We start from the raw sequence: 18887 nt of genomic DNA, 5'->3' as shown, positions 1-18887 counted from the left end.
ACCTTGTAGATTCCTGGGGAATAACCTTAGACGACAGACCTTTTTTAGACCTTGGAGGAGCTTTGCCAATGATCCCAGTGAGTCCTTTAGTTTTATACATGAGAAAACTGTAGATACAAAAAGGTGACTCAGACAGTGTTATAAACTAAAATGGGCTATTCACCACGGTAGTTGAATTGGTGGGAACTTCCAAATCTCCTGACTCTAATCCAATCTTTGCCATGCTGGCTTTCTTTTTTTATTTCTTTACAAATTTTATTAACTAATTAATTTAAATTGACAAATTAAAAAAAAGGTATCATGCAAAATATGATGTTTTGAAATATGTATACATTGAAGAATGGCTAAATCATGCTAATTAACATGCACATTACCTCACATACTTATTTTTTGTGGTGAGAACACAAAATCTACTCTTAGTGATTTTCAAGTACACAATACATTGTTACTATAGTCAGCATGTTGTACAATAGATCTCTTGAACTTCTTGTGAGCTACTTTCTACTTCTATGAGTACAACTTTTGTAGATTCCATGTATAAGTAAGATCGTGCAGTATTTGTCTTTCTGTACCGGGCTTATTTCACTTAACATAACGTCCTACAGTTTCATCCATGTTGTTGCAAATGACAAGATTTCCTTCTTTTTAAAGGATGAATAATAGTATTCCATTGAGCATATATACCACCTTTTTCTTTATCCATTCATCTGTTGATGGACATGTAGGTTGATTCCATATCTTGACTATTGCAAATACAGCAGTTCCCCCTTATCTGTGGGGGATATGTTCCAAGACTCCCAGATGCCTAATACTGCAAATAGTATCAAACCTGATCGTCATCAGTCAGAATATGTTTCTGTTCATGTCTTTCACCAAGAAATTTAGTGCTTTTTCCATCTTTTTCCACTTATCACTCACTGCAGCTGTAACTTTTGCTGTTTGAGGTGTGACAACAAAATTAGTAGGAACCTCTTTTTCCTTCTTCACAATTTCATGAATAGCAGATTCATTCTTACCATTGATCTTAGCAACCTCAGCATGTGATTTTTTTTCCTTATTAAGTCTACAAGATTCACTTTTTACTTAAAGGCAGCACTTTAAGACTTCTCTTTGGCATATCCAAATTGCTGGCATCACTACTCTTTCCTTTTGGGGCCATTAAATAAAATTGGGGTTACTTGAGCACAAGCACTGAGATACCACACAGTTGATCTGAAAACCTAGAGGACTGCAAGTGACTAATGAGCAGGTAGCATCTACAATGTAGACTTGCTGGACAAAATGATGATTCACATCTGCACAGGAGGGAACAAAATGGTCTGAGATTTCATCACATTACTCAGAACAGCATGGAATTGAAAACTTAAGAATTGTTTATTTCTGGAATCTTCCATTTAATATTTTTGGGCCTTGGTTGACTGAGCGAAACAAACTGTAGAAAGTGAAACCACAGATAAGAAAGACAATTGTAATGCTACAATGAACATGAGAGTACAGATACCTCTTCAACATACTGATTTAATTTCCTGTGAATATACACACAGTGGTGGGATTTCTAGATTATATGGTAGTTCTATTTTTAGTTTTTTTGGAATCTTTCATACTGTTTTCCATAAAAAGCTGTAGTAATTTACATTCCCACCAATAGTATGCAAGAGTTTGCTTTTTTCCACATCCTCTCCAGAACTTATCTTTTGTCTTTTTGATAGTAGTCATTATAACAGATATGAGGTGATATCTCACTGAAGTTTTAATTTGCATTTCTCTCATGATTAGTGATGTAGATCATCTTTTTTGTATATGAGTTGGTTCTTTGCATGTCTCCTTTTGAGAAATGTCTATTCAGGTCTTTTGCTCATTTTTAAGTCAGGTTACTTGTTTTCTCACAATTGAGTTATTTGTGTTCCTTATATATTTTGGATATTAACCCTTATGAGACGTATAGTTTGCAAAAATTTTCTCCCATTCCATAAGCTGTCTCTTTACTCTGTTGATTGGTGTCTTTGCTGTGCAGAATCATTTGAGTTTGATGTAATCCCCTTTGTTTATTTTTTCTTTTGTTGTTTGTGCTTTTGGGGTCTTATTCATAAAGTCTTTGCCCAGTCCTACATCCCAAAGTGTTTCTTCTGCATTTTCTTCTAGGAGTTTTATAGTTTCAGGTCTTATACGTAAGTCTTCAATCCATTTTGAGTTGATTTGGTATATGGTAAGTGGGTCTAGTTTCATTCTTCTGCACATGGATATCCAGTTTACCCAGCACCATTTACCGAAGTGGCTGTCCTTTCCCCAATGTATGTTCTTGGTGCCTTTGTCAAAGATCAGTTGGCTGTAAGTACATGGGTTGATTTCTGGTTTCTTTATTTGGTTCCATTTGACTATGTGTCTATTTTTATGCCAGTACCATGCTGTTTTGATTACTGTAGTCTTGAAGTATAGTTTGAAGTCAGGTAGTTTTATTATTATTATTATTGCTCTGGATTGCTACTTGAGGTCTTTTGTTGTTCTATATGAATTTTAGGATGTTTTTTCTATTTCTGTGAAGATTATCTTTGGTATTTTTGATGGGGATTGCTTTGGATTTGTAGATCATTTTGGGTAGTATGGACAGTTTCACAACGTTAATTCTTCCATGGACATGAAAGGTCTTTTCATCTTTTGACATCCTCTTTAATTTCTTTCAACAGTGATTTGTAGTTCTCATTGTAGAGATCTTTCACCTACAGTTAAATTTATTCCTAGGTATTTTATTGTTCTGATTGCTATTGTAAATGGGCTTGCTTTCTTGATTTCTTTTTCTGCTTATTTGTTGTTGGTGTATAAGAATGCTACTAATTTCTGTGTATTGATATTGTATCCTGCAATTTTACTGAATTTGTTTATGAGCTCTAGGAGTTTTTTGGTAGATGTTATGGGTTTTTCTGTATATAGGATCATGTCATCTGTGAACAGTGACAATTTGACTTCAAGCAAAGGATACAGTCAGCAGAATGAAAGACAACCTACAGAATGGGAGAAAATACTTCCAAACTATACATCTAACAAGGGATTAATATCCAGAATGCAAAAGGAACTCAAACAACTTAACAGTAAAAAAAAGCAAGTAACCCAATTAAAAAATGGGCAAAGGAGCTGAAGACATTTTTCAAAGGAAGATATACAAATGTCCAACAGTACATGAAAAAATGCTCACCACCACTAACCATCAGGGAAATGCAAATTAAAACCAAATTGAAATATCATATCATGCCAAGCTAGTATAAAAAAACAAACAAACAAAAAAACCCTGAAGATAACAAATGCTGGTGAGGATGTCGAGAAAGGGGAACTCTTCTACACTATTGGTGGGACTGTAACTTAGTACAGCCATTATGCAAAACAGTATGGAGGTTTCTTAAACAACTACAGATAGACATACCATATGATACTGCAATCCCATTTCAGGGTGTATACACAAAGAATGGAAATCATCATGTCAAAGGGATACCTGCCGTTCAATGTTCATTGCAGCTCTATTCCCAATAGCCAGAATATGGAACCAACCTAAATTTCCATTGACAGATGAGTGGACAACAAAAATAGGAAAATGTGGTACATATACACAATGGAATACTACTTAGCCACAAAAAAGAATGAAATCCTGCCATTTGCAGCAATGTGGATGAGCTTAGAGAAAATTATGTAGAGTGAAATAAGCCAGACACAGAAAGAGAAATACTACATGTACACCACACACAAAGGTGGGAGCTAAGAGAGAAAGAAAGAAGGATCACAATAAAACATTGAACTTTCAGAAGGAGAGAACAGACCTATGGTTACTAAAGGTCAGAAAGAGGGATGGGGAGAGGAGTTAGAAAGAAATTGGGTAAGAGACACAAAGACTAATTATGATTTGTAATGATGAACATGCTAATAATATTGATTTAATCAACACATATTGTATACATATACTGAAGTCAACTCTGTACCCCATAGCTATGTATAATCAATTATGTTTCAGTTAAAAAATAAAATTAAAAAAATAAGAAATGAAAAAAAATGAAAAAACAAAAAACAAAAAAAAATCACTGCCCAGAACAACGCCATGAAGCTTTTCCTCTATGTTTTCTTCTACTAGTTTTACAGTTTCAGGTCTTACATTTACATCTTTAACCCATTTTGAGTTGATTTTTGTACATGGTGTGAGTTAAAGGTCTACTTTTATTCTTGTACATTTGTATATTCAGTTTTCCCAGCACCTTTTATTAAAGAGAGACTGTCCTTTCTTCTCAATTGTGTGTTCTTGGCACCTTTGTCTAAAATCAATTGACAGTAAATGTGTGAATATATTTCAAGGCTCTCTGTTCTGTTCCATTGGCCTGTGTCTGTTTTTAATGCCAATACCACACAACTTTTATTAGTACAGTATTACAGTCCATCTCTTCCTTCAGATCTATTAGTATTTGCTCTCTTTATATAAGTGCTCCTTCCAATATATATTCACAATTTTTATATCCTTTTAATAAATTGTCTCCTTTATCATTATGTAATGACCTTCTTTGTCTCATTTTCACAGTTCTTGACTATTTTATAGTTCTTATTTTGTAGTTCTTAGTCTATTTTATCTGATATCAGTATAGAGGCTCCTGCTCTTTTTTTGCATTTGTGTGGAATATTTGGAAAGTTTTCTGCTATTATTTCTTTAAATAATCTTTTCCCCCTTTGTCTCTCTCTTTTCCTTCACAAACTTCTATAACTCAAATATTTGCTCTTTTCATGCGGGCCCATAAATTCTGTAAGTTATCTTTAATCCTTTTCATTCTTGTCTTTTTTTCCTCCGACTGTATATTTTTAAGGACTCTTTTTGAGTTCAAGTTTCTTTTTTCTGCTTGATCTAGTCTGGTGTTTATGCTGTCTATTGCAATTTTTATTTCAGTCATTGTGTTTTTTAACTACAGAATTTGATTTTTTGAAAAATAATTTTTCAAATTATTTTAAAAAATAAATTTAATTTCTCTTAAATTTCTCATTTTCTCATTTGTTGTTCTCCTGATTTCATTGAATTATTTCTCTGTATTTTCTTGTAGTTCATTGAGCTTACTAAAGAACAATTATTTTGGTGGTATTATGTCTCCTTGGTTTTTCATGTATCTTGTTGCATTTTGGTTATGTCTGTACATTTGAAGAAGTATTCTAATCTGTGCTGACTGGCTTTGTGGGGGAAAGCCCTTCACTTATCATCCTATCCAGAAATTCTGAGCAGGCCATAAGCAAACTTGCTGTTTTGTCCTCAGGCAAGCTGGCCTGGTGCCTGGGTCAAAGGGTGGTGTGCCTGGCACCTGCATCTATCGAGTTAGGCCTGGAGTTTGATTCCACTAGGCTGGACCTGTAGATTGGGTCTGTGGGGGTGGGCTTGAAGCCTATATCCATGGGGGCTGGACTGAAGCCTAGGTCCACAGGAGTTGAAATGATTCTGGGGCAGGCCTCAAGTCTGTTTTCAGGAGCCAACCAGGCACTGGGATGGGCTTGGTACCTGTGTCCACTGGATTGGGCCTATAGCCTGCATGTATAGTGGCTGGGGTGGGCCTTGAGCCTGAGTCTGCAGGAATGAGCCTGGATCATGGGTTCACAGGGGCTATCCAGGAATCTGGGTCTGCAGGGGTGGACCTGGTGCTTCGGTCCACAGTGCCTGACCTCGCATCAGAGTCTACTGGGGTAAGCCCTAATCCTGGATCTATTGAAGCAGGCCTGCACTCTGGGTACTCTGGAATCTGAGGCCATGGGGACTGGCCTGGAGCCTGGGTCCTCTAGGGTTAGCCTAGAGGCTGGGTATAAGGGTGCTGACATGAAGGTTGGTCCATGAGGACTGGGGCTAGCCATGCTGCCTTTCTGTTTGTACACACACACACACACACACACACACACACACGCACACGCACACACACAGTTGACCCATGAACAACGTGGATTTGAACTGTGTGGGTTCACTTACTTAAGCAGGGATTTTTTTCAATAAATATTATAAATGTATTTTTTCTTCCTTATGATTTTCTTAATAACATTTTCTTTTCTCAGCTTATTTAATTGTTAGAGAATAGTATATAATACATATAACATACAAAATATATGTTAATTGACTGTTTATGTTATCAGTAAGGATTCTCATCAGCAGTAGGCTATTAGTAGTTAAGCTTTTGAGGAGTCAAAAATTGCATGTGAATTTTCAACTGTGTGGAAAGGTCAGCATCCCAACCTCCATGTTGTTGAAAGGTCAAGCGTGTGTGTGTGTATATATATATATATGCATACATATATATATATATATATACACATACATATATATATATATATATATATATATACACACACATATATATATACACATAGTTTTGTTTTTAACAATTTGATAACAACAAGATCCCTAAAGAAAACAAGTAAGGATAGACTCCATGTATATTTGGTACATGTCCCTGGAGCTTATAAGTGAAGGATACTTTAGACTAATTTGCAAGAATTATGTCAATCTGTTTGACCTTGTATAAGTAAAACCCATAAAGAGACAGCATATAAAGAACAGAAATTTATTTCTCACAGTTCTGGAGTCTGGGAAGTCCAAGGTCAAAGTTCTGGCAGATTCTGTGTCTGGGGAAAGGCTGTTTCCTGATTCATAGGTGGTGACTTCTCACTAGATCCCCACATGGTAGAAGGGGAAAACAAGCACCCCTTGGCCTTGTTTATAAGGACACTAATTCCATTTATGAAGGTTCTGCCCTTATGATCTAATCACCTCCCAAATGTTCTATTCCTTAATTCTGTCACCTTGTGGGTTAGAATTTCAACATACAAATTTGGGGAGCACCCAAACATTCAGACCATAGCAAATAGATTTCCAGGACCATTAATAAATAGCCCAAATGAATGAACACAGCACTTAATTAGTTTCTCTATTACTACAGTTGAGGTTCTATTCCAGAGTAATCATAGGAAAAATGGGTAAGACATCTAGCAAGAAAGAGCTGCTTTGTGGTAAGACTGGAATTGCTGCTTATTGGGATACCCGAGAATGGCACAGTCAGAGATGAACATTTCAGCTTAACACTTAAAGCACATTACTTCCCAACAGCAATTTCAAGTTGTGTGCCTTGCTTGCATTTGGCTGACTGCTGTTTCACTTCATCCCCACCCCCCTTCTCTTCAATATAATTAAATGAATTTTATTATGCTGAGTCTGTGATGACTCAGTGTGGCTGTGTTAGCAGCCAGTGAAGATGGTTTGTTCACTACATTTCATGCTGGTTCTCAATTGACAAAAATGGAATTTTCAGGCTTCATTACAAGATTAAACCCCTGATAGAATTAAAAATTGTTTATCCTTTCTAGGAAATTCTTCTCTGGGGGACTACCAAAACCACAATTTCTCCAGGGATGCATTTTTCTCTGCCCACAGGAAGAAAGCATCACAGTGTAGCACTGAACTTGGCAAAGGATGTAAACAGTGAACAAATGAATTCTTTAAAATAAATGAAAGAATTTTACAGAAAGAGTGTACAACCACCTCAAAACATCTATGAGCTATACAACATGAACTGTAACTCTAGGGTTGTGGACATTTGAGATTTCTCTGAAATGGTAAAAGTTGCCTTCCAATTTTGTAAAACAAGAATTTGTTTTTTCTTTTTGGGTATTAAAGATGCATGCAAACTTTTTTTAAAAAAAGTGGCCTACGGATTAACTTTCTTCTCCCATATAGCAAAAAATCTTTCAGAAACATTAAACATTGCTTGTTTATTTTTACCATGTATATTGAGTTGTCAAAATATTTTTGTCATCGCTTATCAAGAGTTCAGGAGTTCATGGCTAACAGATATAGACCCTAATAAATGCAAAAGTGCAAACTATTTATCAGATAAGTTTAACTGAAGTACTATATTTACTTTGACATATTCTTCTTTATGGTGGATTAAAGGTAGTTGAATGCAAGAAAATGCTTCAAAAGTTCATGCATAAAAGCATCTTTAGAGAGGAAATATCATTTAATGCAACTTATTAAATGTGTTTGATTATCTCAACAAAGGATGTTAATTTTTAAAATTCTATTTTTAGTAAATCAAGTTATTTTTCTAAAAGTGTTGAATCTCCCTGTCTCCTTCATCTTCTCATTTCTGTTACAGTGTGAACTAATACGTTAGAAAAAGGAAAATTTGACTGTTACTCAGTCTGCATATTCACTTTACATTCAATCCCACATTAAGTTCTCAGAATGAGTCTGTAGTAGGTTAGAAGTAAGGTTGGAGTGGCCAAGAAATTTGGTCAAAGTCACATGGTGGTAAGTTGCAGATGTGAAATTTAAATTCAGATCTGTCTGATGTCAAAATCCATGCTGCATTTTCCACTCTTCATTACACTTCTTCATATGTTCAATTTCATGGGTCGATGGATCCTTTGAAAAAGAGAATGATTTCACAAAGTAAAAAGTGCTTCCATTTAAAAATGTCTATGTATTATTATTCTACAAACTTCCCAAGAAACGTGGTTATGTCTCAAAGAATTAAGAGTATGATATGGAGTCATTTCAAAACTGGTAGCATGAAAATGTCTTTATTTTGGCCTTTTTGACATTGAAGACACACATAATAAACTGATAGTACGACGATCTTTGTCTTTTGGGCTTTATTCTTTGACTTTGGTTTCTAGCCCAGCTTTCTTTGTCTGTTCTTAGTTAATCAACAAAGCCCATTTGGTTTTATAATGATAAGGACATTGAAAATAAGTTGTTGAACAATTATTTATGGAATAATGAAAAAGGGGTGTGATTGGCTGACTGCAAACCTTTCTAATTCTTCACTTCCTTATCGCGTGCTTTGCAGTGTGGCACTCTAGTTTCTTCTGTCAAGAGGTGAAGTCTATTTTCGTTCTCCTTGTATCTAGGCTAGTCTTTTACTTGCTTTGGCTAAAAAAATTGCGGCAGAATTGCACTAGGCCAATTCTAGGTCTAGGTGTCGGGAGGTCTTGCAGCTTCTGTTCCTTCTCTGTTCAGCTGTTATGAGAGAGCCTAGACCAGCCTGCTGGATGCTGAGAGACATGGAGCCCAGCCATCCCTGTTGCATATGAATGAGGCCTTCTTAGAAAAGCCAGGCACCAGCTGACTTGCCCATACATAAATATGCACAGCTGAAAGCAAATAAGCATGGCCCAGGTCAGCACAAACACCTAACCAACCTGTAGATTCATGAGCAATAAGTGATTATTGTTTTAAGCCACTAATTTCTGAGATTGTTGGTTACACAGCAATAGTTAACTGATCACGAGGGCTATGGAGCAGAACAACTGAGCATTGCATAAGGTAGCAGGAAAGAGGGAATCCAGTTTCTGGAAAGCTAATGAGGAAGCAGGGAGAAGAGACAGAGTATTTAAGGCTGGAAACTAAGGAGCAGGTGAACTGGAAATATAGCTTAACTTATTAGTGTGTGAGCATTGTTAATTCTGAAGACTAAGATAGGTAAAAATGAGCATGAATATTTAAAATGGTAAACAAAAAGTAATATGTAAGATTCAGTAAAAAGTGCCAAAGGATGCCAGTATTAGACAAAAATGTTTGGTTTTCTCTCCTGACTGAAAAAATAAAATTCACTTCTTACATGTCATTGAAATTTAAGTGGTCTGACCTTAAGTTTCCTGCTATTTCCTGCCATCAGTTGTTTGAAATGGCTGAATAAAGTAAATCATTTTGTTTGTTACATAAGCTTTATGTTACTACTCTCTTTTTAGCTGAAACGAGCAGCAGAAAATAGCATTTCTGTAAAGCTGGTCTTTTAAAATATGCACCCTCTTCCAAACATCAAGCTAATTTTTGAGTTCATCAGATGTGTATTTATATGGTGAGTGTATCTGTCACATAAACATTTTGTCAATCATCGCCTTCCTTCTGTTCTGATGCAGTGTGCTGCGGCATCATCTAAAATGTGATGAATGTTGAGCTTGTTCCAAGTGAGATTTAATTATAGTAATGGCAAAAGTGCTACCAAAGCTGCCCATACCCATTGTCTATGACAATGTTGCATTAACAGAAGCAATCACTGAAGTTTTAAATTTTAAAAAATAGATACACAATTAATGTAGCAATCTGTTTAATTTGACTCTTAAATTAGTTTATTCTTTGAATGAGACTTCGCTTAAGTCAACTCTGAACATAAATACTGGCCATGAACCTAAGGCCTGAAACCGATCATGATGGGGCAAATGATCATGAGGCCAATGGGAAAACCAGTTATTTTGCTTCTCCTCTGTATTTTGCTTTGAAACTGAGTTTTAAAAAAAGAATTATAATGATACTGACATAGGTTAAGAACATGGGGATAGTTCAAAAGGAATTTAAAGAGGATTTGGCCTACAGGCTTGATCCATGCAATTTGAATAGAAATAATGATAAGCTAGAATATTTGATATGTTCACAGTATGCTATTTTAGAATGCCCAATGTATCTAGATATTTACATTTCCTTCTTACTTATTTTCTTGAGAACTTATATGTTCCTGGGCGATGTTATTGTAAGGAGAATAACATTAGTTTGTGAATATGACTGTACATAAATATAATAGAACAAGTAGGCTAAAAATGATAAATACCCAAACCTGGCAATTTGAAAGTAACTTTAGATTGACTAAAGATGTTAAATTATATCCCTAGAGGTCTCAATATAAAGTGGCTACTCAAGCATTGCACACACCCACTTAACATCTGAGATACTACACCGGACTCTTCTTATAGACAATACTGAATTGTTTTAGATGATAATGATAATAATAATAACAGATAGCATTACAAAGCCTTTCTTTTTCTTTTTTTCCTCTTATTTTCTTACAAAGCCTTTATATGTCAAGAATTTTACCTACATTTATTTCACAAAATTATTCAGTATTTTTTCAAATATACGTAAATTATAGATGAGCCATCTTAAATCACCAACATTTGATATTTTACCTAAGAAAAATGGTAATTACATGTAGTTCAATTGAATAAAAGTATAGGCAAGCAAGTATAAGGGTGAACAGAATCCTCTACTATTCACAAACAAAAAGTAATTGAATGCCTGAGTAATGCGAGTCCTTCTGAAGGATGCTAGGTTTGTAGGTTAAAAGGAAGAAAAGTAAATCAAATTAAAAAGCCAGACTCAGTGCAAGTGTGGAATGAGGAGAGTATAGCTTTCTGACCCTCTGGAAGAAAGAGTGGCTACAGAATTAACAAGCAAAGAGGTGGTGAGATGCAGATACAAACTACAAAATATGCTCAAATGTAAATTGATAATCTATAAATAAGACAGTGCAATATGAAATATGGAGGAAGAGAAACCCAGCACAATGCCCTCTAAAAAGCATTTATAAATAAGTTAAGAATCTGTCTCATTGCCTTATACACCATGCTTATCACCAAGATTTATTTTATTTTAGAGAGAGAAATATATATATATATGTGTGTATATTATTATTATTATTATTACTATCTTGAAACATAAGAAAAATCTGAAAGCTATTATTTTAATCACTTGGAAATCAGACATCATTTTTTAAAAAAGTTAGTAAGTGACATACAGGTATTCACATATCACCAATATTTTTTAATAAAAGGAAAAATGGAGAAAGTATAAAAATGGCAATAAGGTATTTCTCAAATTCGAAATTATGTCTGCTGTCTATGTGTGAAATTAAGAAAATCAACTTACACAGGGAGTGCTATGTGGTGATCCCAAGAAAAGTCTCCTACCTGGTCCTGGAGATCTCCAGAAACCACCATTTCCTAGGAAGCAAATGGAAGAGTAACTATTGCTTACTTTTCCTAAACAAGGTGCATCAGATCTTATGTTCTTTCAAAAATGGGCTGTATTACTACAACAGGGGAGAACATATACTGTCCACTGACTATTATTAACAGTGTCTCTGTTTAAAGCTCGTGTCTGCTCGGTTTCTATTTTCATATAGAATAGGGCGAAATCTACTTTCCTGCTCCTTAGAGTCCCAAGGTGAGTAAATCATCATGACCAATAACTTCTGCTCTGAATAAGCAAAAAGAGGATTAAGGCCATTTTTTTTCCTTCACTGGAAGCTGCAGATAAAACTCTCTGTTGCTTGCTCACTCCCATCCTCAATGTAAGCAAAGTCAGTGCTGCAGCTTATGCCAGATACCATCTCTGCCTGGATCTGCCTTCAGATGACATCCAGGTATTGGCCTGGCACTGCATTTGGTAAATTATGTGAAAGTTGAATTGCATGTTTTCCTTTTTGTTTCTCAAAATTTTTTCTTATTCTGAAAATAGTAAGTATAAGTATGATCTGATCTGGACAATTAAGACAGCCCAAGGTCAACAGATCTGCAGTACATGAGTGACTTTATTTTTTTGTTTTTATTTTTATTTGGCAGCTGTCCAGGAAAAGTATTTGAATCCTTGACCTTGGTGTTATAAACAACGCACTCTAACTAACATGAATAACTTTAGGATCTCTGTCAAACACTTTAAGGAGTGTGCAAAATTTTGTATGCATATATTGTTTGTTTTTCTGAGAAAAGAATCTGTAATGTTACTGTATCCTTAAAAGTATCTAAGATGTTAAGTAAGTTAAGAACCACTCATATTATAAAAGAGATTAGCCACCTACAGAAGGATCCTAGCATGATTACCAATAAAATAATTCAGAGTTTCAAGGCACAGCAAGAATGTTCTCCATCAGAAAGTATCTATCTATAAAAAGCAAACCAAACCAATAAACAAATTTAAAAAAACCCAAATATAATCCATTGCATTATTCTCTACCTGAAGAAAAATTGAGAAAGTGAGATACAATCATGAGTTTTCAGTGTGTCTCTAACATTTGAGTCAGAGAGAAGACAGATTCAAAAACCCAAGGGTCTGTCTATAAAAGGTTACAGTCGTTGGTCATTTCTTGATGAAATCAACATAAAGATCATGCAACTCGTTGCCCCGTCTCTGTATCCATACGTACCAAACAATGTTCTGATAACAATTTGTCTTTCAGTGTAGATACACATGCACGCAGGCAGACAATATATTACATAGTGGATATAAATATTTGCTTTCCTTAGTAGTTGAGCTTCTCAACGTAAATAAACAAATTGGCATCTGGCTTATAAGAAGGTACTTCAAAAATTCATAGAAATTAGAATTAAAAGATAATATAAATTTCTCCATGAACTTTTTCAAGTACCCTTGTATATCCTGCCATGAATTTGGTTAGTATAAGTCTGTTTCAAAGGTGATATTTTCCTATCTCAGCCCGCTCTACTTGAAATACAAATCACTCAAAGACACAGAAAGGCCACTGTATCATATGGAGCAAGTAGAATGCCTAATAATTATCATTAATAAAGCTTATCTAAAAATCTTTCTTGCTTTGAAAAGAATGAGCAATCAGAGAAAAATTGTTCACCAAGAAAGTCTTGTAAATAGCTTCTCTAAAGTTTAGAATATGTGTAAAATTCATGATTATCAGTGGGCTCCTCAGATTTTGAAGGGGCCTCAGGAGTTGAAGGTGTTTTAGTAGATTAACTCATTGGATTAGAATTTAGAAACCACTCTTCATGCACACTAGATTTTCTTGTAATTCAACAGCAGACATTTCAGATGACTTGTCAGAGCTATTTAAGGCTCTACAAAATCCTCAATACATAGAAAATACTACTAAGTTGACTGCTCTGATCTTCTCAGAAGTGCCCTTTATCTGAAAAAAAGTTTTCTAGGATGTTGACCTTAAGGATTACATAGGATATATATGTAAAGACTACACGTTTTTATATAGGCGAATGTGTGAAATACCAAGGGCAGACTAGCCTTAGGGTAAAGTAAACCTGACCTGGGAGCAGGGAGCCAAACACCATGACATCTGCACCACAGTAGAGGACTCTAGACCACATCACAAAGCCTTAGAATCTGACCTATATTGTTAGTGGTTAATTTACCATTTTAAAAATGCATTCTTAGATTTGAAAAGAAGTTACAGTAATAATATAAATAAGTTCAAATGAGATTAAAAAGGTAGAGTAGTAATTCCTTGTTAATAAAATGAATAAAATATACCATCCTGCTTGTGTACATGTTTTTACAAAAATGGTCTGGTTCTTTATACATGTTGGCAATCACTTATATTGTCTTTTATCCTCTAAGACTAATGTTGACTTGATATAGCTACACTTGAAATAAATTATAAAAGTGTTGAAATTTTTTAAATAGAAAGATTTATGGGAAATTTGATTAGCCTTTCCAATATTGTAAAACTTGTACTTTAGTCTCCTAATACATGTCTCATAATGCACCTGAGAATTGACTACTTGGGTGACTATTTTGTCTATGTGAATTCTATCTAAGAAAAGAAAATACGTGGTTCTCTAATACCTTGGCTTGAGAAAAAACTTGTGTAAAGTTTCTGGAGGTATAATCTATCAGTTACTGAGGGACATCAAGGAAGAGAAAATTTTTCGCACTGTATACATACAAAAGAGGTGGTGTAACTACACTGAAGTAGGAAAATGAATATTTTCTATACCTGGTAATTTCTTAATTACCTGCTTCATTCTGAAATTGTGTTCTGTATTATGCTTTAGAGCCAGTGATGCCAAAGGTATACTTGAGTGGTGGGGGGATGATTATTTCCTGAAATAAACCTACAAGAAGCGTTGGGGAAATGGTCCAGAGAATTAGCTTCTCCCGGAATAAAGTGAAAAACAAAATAGATGATTTATATATAATTAGGGAGAAGACATGATTAATTATTCATTTATTTATTCAGATAGTGCATGAATATAGGCCTAATACATGAACCTTTATTCTATACACTAGTCCAGGACATTCACCCAATTACTCTACAAGTACATATTGAGTTCTTACTGTGTGATGTGGTTGCGTACCTTGGATTGTAAACTTCTAGAGGAAATCATAATGCAGTGCCCATAACATCAGCACGTGTAGTTTTGTGTTTTAAGATGATGATAATGATGATAATTATGATGACAGAAAATATTAATAATCCTCCTAAAGTTGAAAATAATGTTGAAAAATGGTACATGAAAGAAAGTGAAAAATAAAAGCTGAGTATTATTTGGCAGAAGAGGAAATGATTACCACTGAGGCAAGATCATGAAGTTTAGAAATACTTTATACCTTCTTCAAAAACTCACTGGTATAATTACAAATTATACTAGTTAAATGCATAATAATCTATTATATAGAAGTACAATGATTGACTTAGTTATTTTTTATTGATTATTATACAATATATAACATGGCGAATAAATATTTACTAGTTTAAATTTTAACACAATATAGATTCTCAGAAGTAGAATTTTGGCTCAAAGGGCATGGTTAATTTTACGGCTCTTTAGATAGACCATCACACTGATTTCTAGAAACTTGTACTACTTGATATTGAAACCAACATTGTATGGTGAAGATTAACATAGACTTGAATGACTAAGAAGGAAAAAGAAAAGTTGCACCTAGTGTGTACCTGCTGCTCCAGACCCAGCGCTTTCACACATATTCCATTATTTAAATATCACAGCTGCTCTGTGAAACGTTTTGTGGTTGAAGTTAAGACTTGAAAAATAGTTTGAATGATGCATAGATTTGGAAAAGGTGAAAAGAATGAGGAAGTGCCTTCCAGATGGCAGAAACTCCTGGAACATGAAGCTGTGAACAAATACAGTCCTGTGGTCTTTGTGGTGACTCCAAAATAGCATCACTGTTCCCTCTGTGTGGTCTGATTCAATTGAAAAATAAGACAGCAGAAGGCAGAGAGGAACAAAAGTGCTCTTTCTGTAGTCAAGAGTTTTCTCAATCTAAAATCCCTAAATGAGTCAGCAAAGATAAATGTTCCCATCCACCCTAGCCCACTTCACTACTGCCCCACTTAGGGGCAGGGCTCTTTAAAATTTAAGTCATGGGGTAAAAAAGGAATATGTGTGTTCTTCAGGTGGAAGAAAGGAGCTAGACTGTGCGTGGCTAATTTCTCCTTCTAATCTCAGAAATCAGTAAATTATTTCTTACTGTGGGGAAAAGGAATGAGCGAGAGGGTGAGGATAGACTAGGATTCCTGCAGGTAGAAGAGTTCCCTCCACGTGGGAGACAAAATCAGGAGTGGGGAATAAGTAGGGTACCTCCTATCACAGAGCAACTTGAGGAATTGTGCAGACTAGCCTGGTCAAAGTTTGGGTTGAGAATTTCCAGGAGGCTGAATTGTGGACCATTTGAAGTATCACAGTTGGATATCAGCTTCTGTCTTTGGGTGCTTCTGTGATTCCCAAGCAGTGGAGACACAGCATAACTTTTCCATCTCTGTTGTATTGTAATTGTCTCTTTTGACTGTACAGCTTGTTGAATTCCACACCAATGGAGAAGATTGCAAGGTCTTAAGTAATGATTATAGTTTATTTTGGACTGGATCCACCCTCCAGGTGCATTCTGTCTTCCACTATGCCCTGCTTCTGTGGGCCAAAATCAGCACACACAAAACTAGCCATTCAATAATTCCATTGTGAAAAGTACATCTACACAATGGAATACTACTCAGCTATAAAAACGAATGAAATACTGCCATTTGCAACAACATGGATGGACCTCGAGAGAATTATATTAAGTGAAACAAGTCAGGCACAGAAAGAGAAATACCACATGTTCTCACTTATTGGTGGGAGCTAAAAATTAATATATAAATTCACACACACACACACACACACACACACACACAGACACACACACACACACAAAACTGGGGCGGGGAGAAGATATAACAACCACAATTACTTGAAGTTGATATGACAAGCAAACAGAAAGGACATTGTTGGGGAAGCGGGGAGGGAGAAGGGAGGGAGGTTTTGGTGATGGGGAGCAATAATCAGCCACAATGTATATCGACAAAATAAAATTAAAAAAAAAAAAAGAAAGAAAATTACTCTAAAAATAATTTAAATGGTCAGAATTATGAATAGTCAGTGGCCACAGGCAAGGTAATAAAATTACTAACTTAATCCTTAGTGTGAGGTGACAGGGTGACTCTTGCACCAAATCATTACTTGTTTGGTCATCACCAACCTTCCTCTCTGTTAAGGGATAATTCTGTAGGAAACTCAGTTTGCCCGTTGTGTGCAGTTCACAGATCAAAAGCATGGATGACACCTTCAGGGTAGAGCTTCTGAGTAGAAAAATGACTGCGCCTCTAGAAATGAGAGGAAAATAATGCACAGTACACATTTCTAGTGGAAGTATAACTTCATTTCATTGTATGCCTTGGCAGCAGACAATGGTTTTCCATAGGTGTCCCTAAAGAGTCGGGGTTCTTTCCCAGTTTATGACTATAAAACCTGTTAAATGTGAGGCCACAGTCTTTCTTGCCACAGATGACCACCTGTGCTTTATGGCTTTGTTGCAACTTGAACATTGTCCCCCAAGGCTTGGACTCTCCATGTTCTGTGAAGCAAGTTCACTGTGTGCTGGTTACCAAATTTTGTGTCCAGTGAGACAGAACACACATACGCAGCTTTCAGAAAACACATACACACGTTTATTATTTACAGCTGGGCAGCAAGGAACAGCAGAAGCCTAGGATTCTTTGACAGCCAGTTCATCAAGGCTCAGGAATGCTGCCCAGGGTTATGGAGTATCGACTGTGTATGACCCACTTGCCCTGCAGATGAGAGACCCTGAAAAGGAGCCTGTCCAGGGTTATATCCCTCAGGACCATGTGAATCACTAGGCTAAAGCATTAAAGGACATTTTTTTTCTAGGGAGGACAGAAACAGAGCTTGGGATCTTCTGGCCAGTCCTTCCCTACCTAAGAATGTTACATTCTCAGCACATTTTACAGTTATTCTTGAAAACTACAAGCAGGAAAGGGAGATCTTGGTCAATCCAAGGCAACTTGGAGAACCATCTCAAACGCTTCTGTAAATAATTGGGACAGTACATTTAATAGCTGTAGGTTTTAAAACATTGTTGTTGAGTATGTTTGAGAATATTATTTTCCCCAGTAGGTTGAAAAATGTTGTTCTTAGTACTTGGGATTTATTAATGTGGACAATGAAAGCCAAGGGACTCCTATGTGGAGTTAGTCCTCGGGGTGCCTGGTACTCTGTTGGGGAGAAGCAAGCATTTCTGTGGAGCTCAGCCTTGAGTTTCTCTCAGCAAGACCAGCTGGAAGGAGAACCGGCTATGGGCATGTACCTTTACGTCACTGTGCAGAATGAAGTTCCCCATCTTTTCCCCATGTGAATGATGGATAGTAGATGACAGGTTTGTCCCTACCTGGCACTTTCATAGTGTCATTTGTATTCTCCCCACGGTAGTGATTTTCATCTGCTGTTTTCCCAGCACTTTCCAGAGCTCAGCCTTGGGATTCAGCCTATATTCCCGGAGATTCTGAGTGACAAATAACTGCTCACTGTCACAGAACGTAAAATGGTGTGTGGTTTGCAAATATAATCGCAATTTGCTACAGAATGCAGCACTTTCCTCCTCCTCCTCCTCTTATTCTTCTTCCTGTGAAAGAAACAGCAAAAATAACCACCTTTCTTTTTATCTAAGCACGTTGTTAAAGACAATTTTTGCAGGCTAGTTAAGGAAATGGTGGGGTTTGGGTGCACCATTTTAAAATGAGAAGGGGAAAATATTATTGACAATGTAAACAAGGGCTCTTAAAATATTTTTTCTTTGTATGTGAAAAGATGTTTAGAAAGTTATAGAAACTATGACTATATGAGCAAGAAGCCCAATATTTACCCTTAATTTGGTTTAGGACAATCAAAACTCCCCAAATGTTTTTAATTGTGTTCCACTTAATGACAGGGAGACAATAGTGACACCTGATTTCACATCTCATCACACAAGAGTATTTAAAGGGCATTGAATGCTG

At 35.9% G+C, this 18887-nt stretch overlaps 1 pseudogene; it reads right to left on the bottom strand.

The window, feature by feature from the left end:
• The window catches only part of LOC134363791 (low molecular weight phosphotyrosine protein phosphatase-like), a 171171-nt pseudogene that overhangs the window by 101595 nt on the left and 50689 nt on the right, over nt 1-18887 (bottom strand).

The sequence above is a fragment of the Cynocephalus volans genome, chromosome 1 (assembly GCF_027409185.1).
Source record: "Cynocephalus volans isolate mCynVol1 chromosome 1, mCynVol1.pri, whole genome shotgun sequence".
In the NCBI taxonomy this organism is placed as follows: Eukaryota; Metazoa; Chordata; class Mammalia; order Dermoptera; family Cynocephalidae; genus Cynocephalus; species Cynocephalus volans.
Note: the sequence above shows the minus strand (reverse complement) of the source record. Positions and strands in the feature narration are given on the sequence as shown.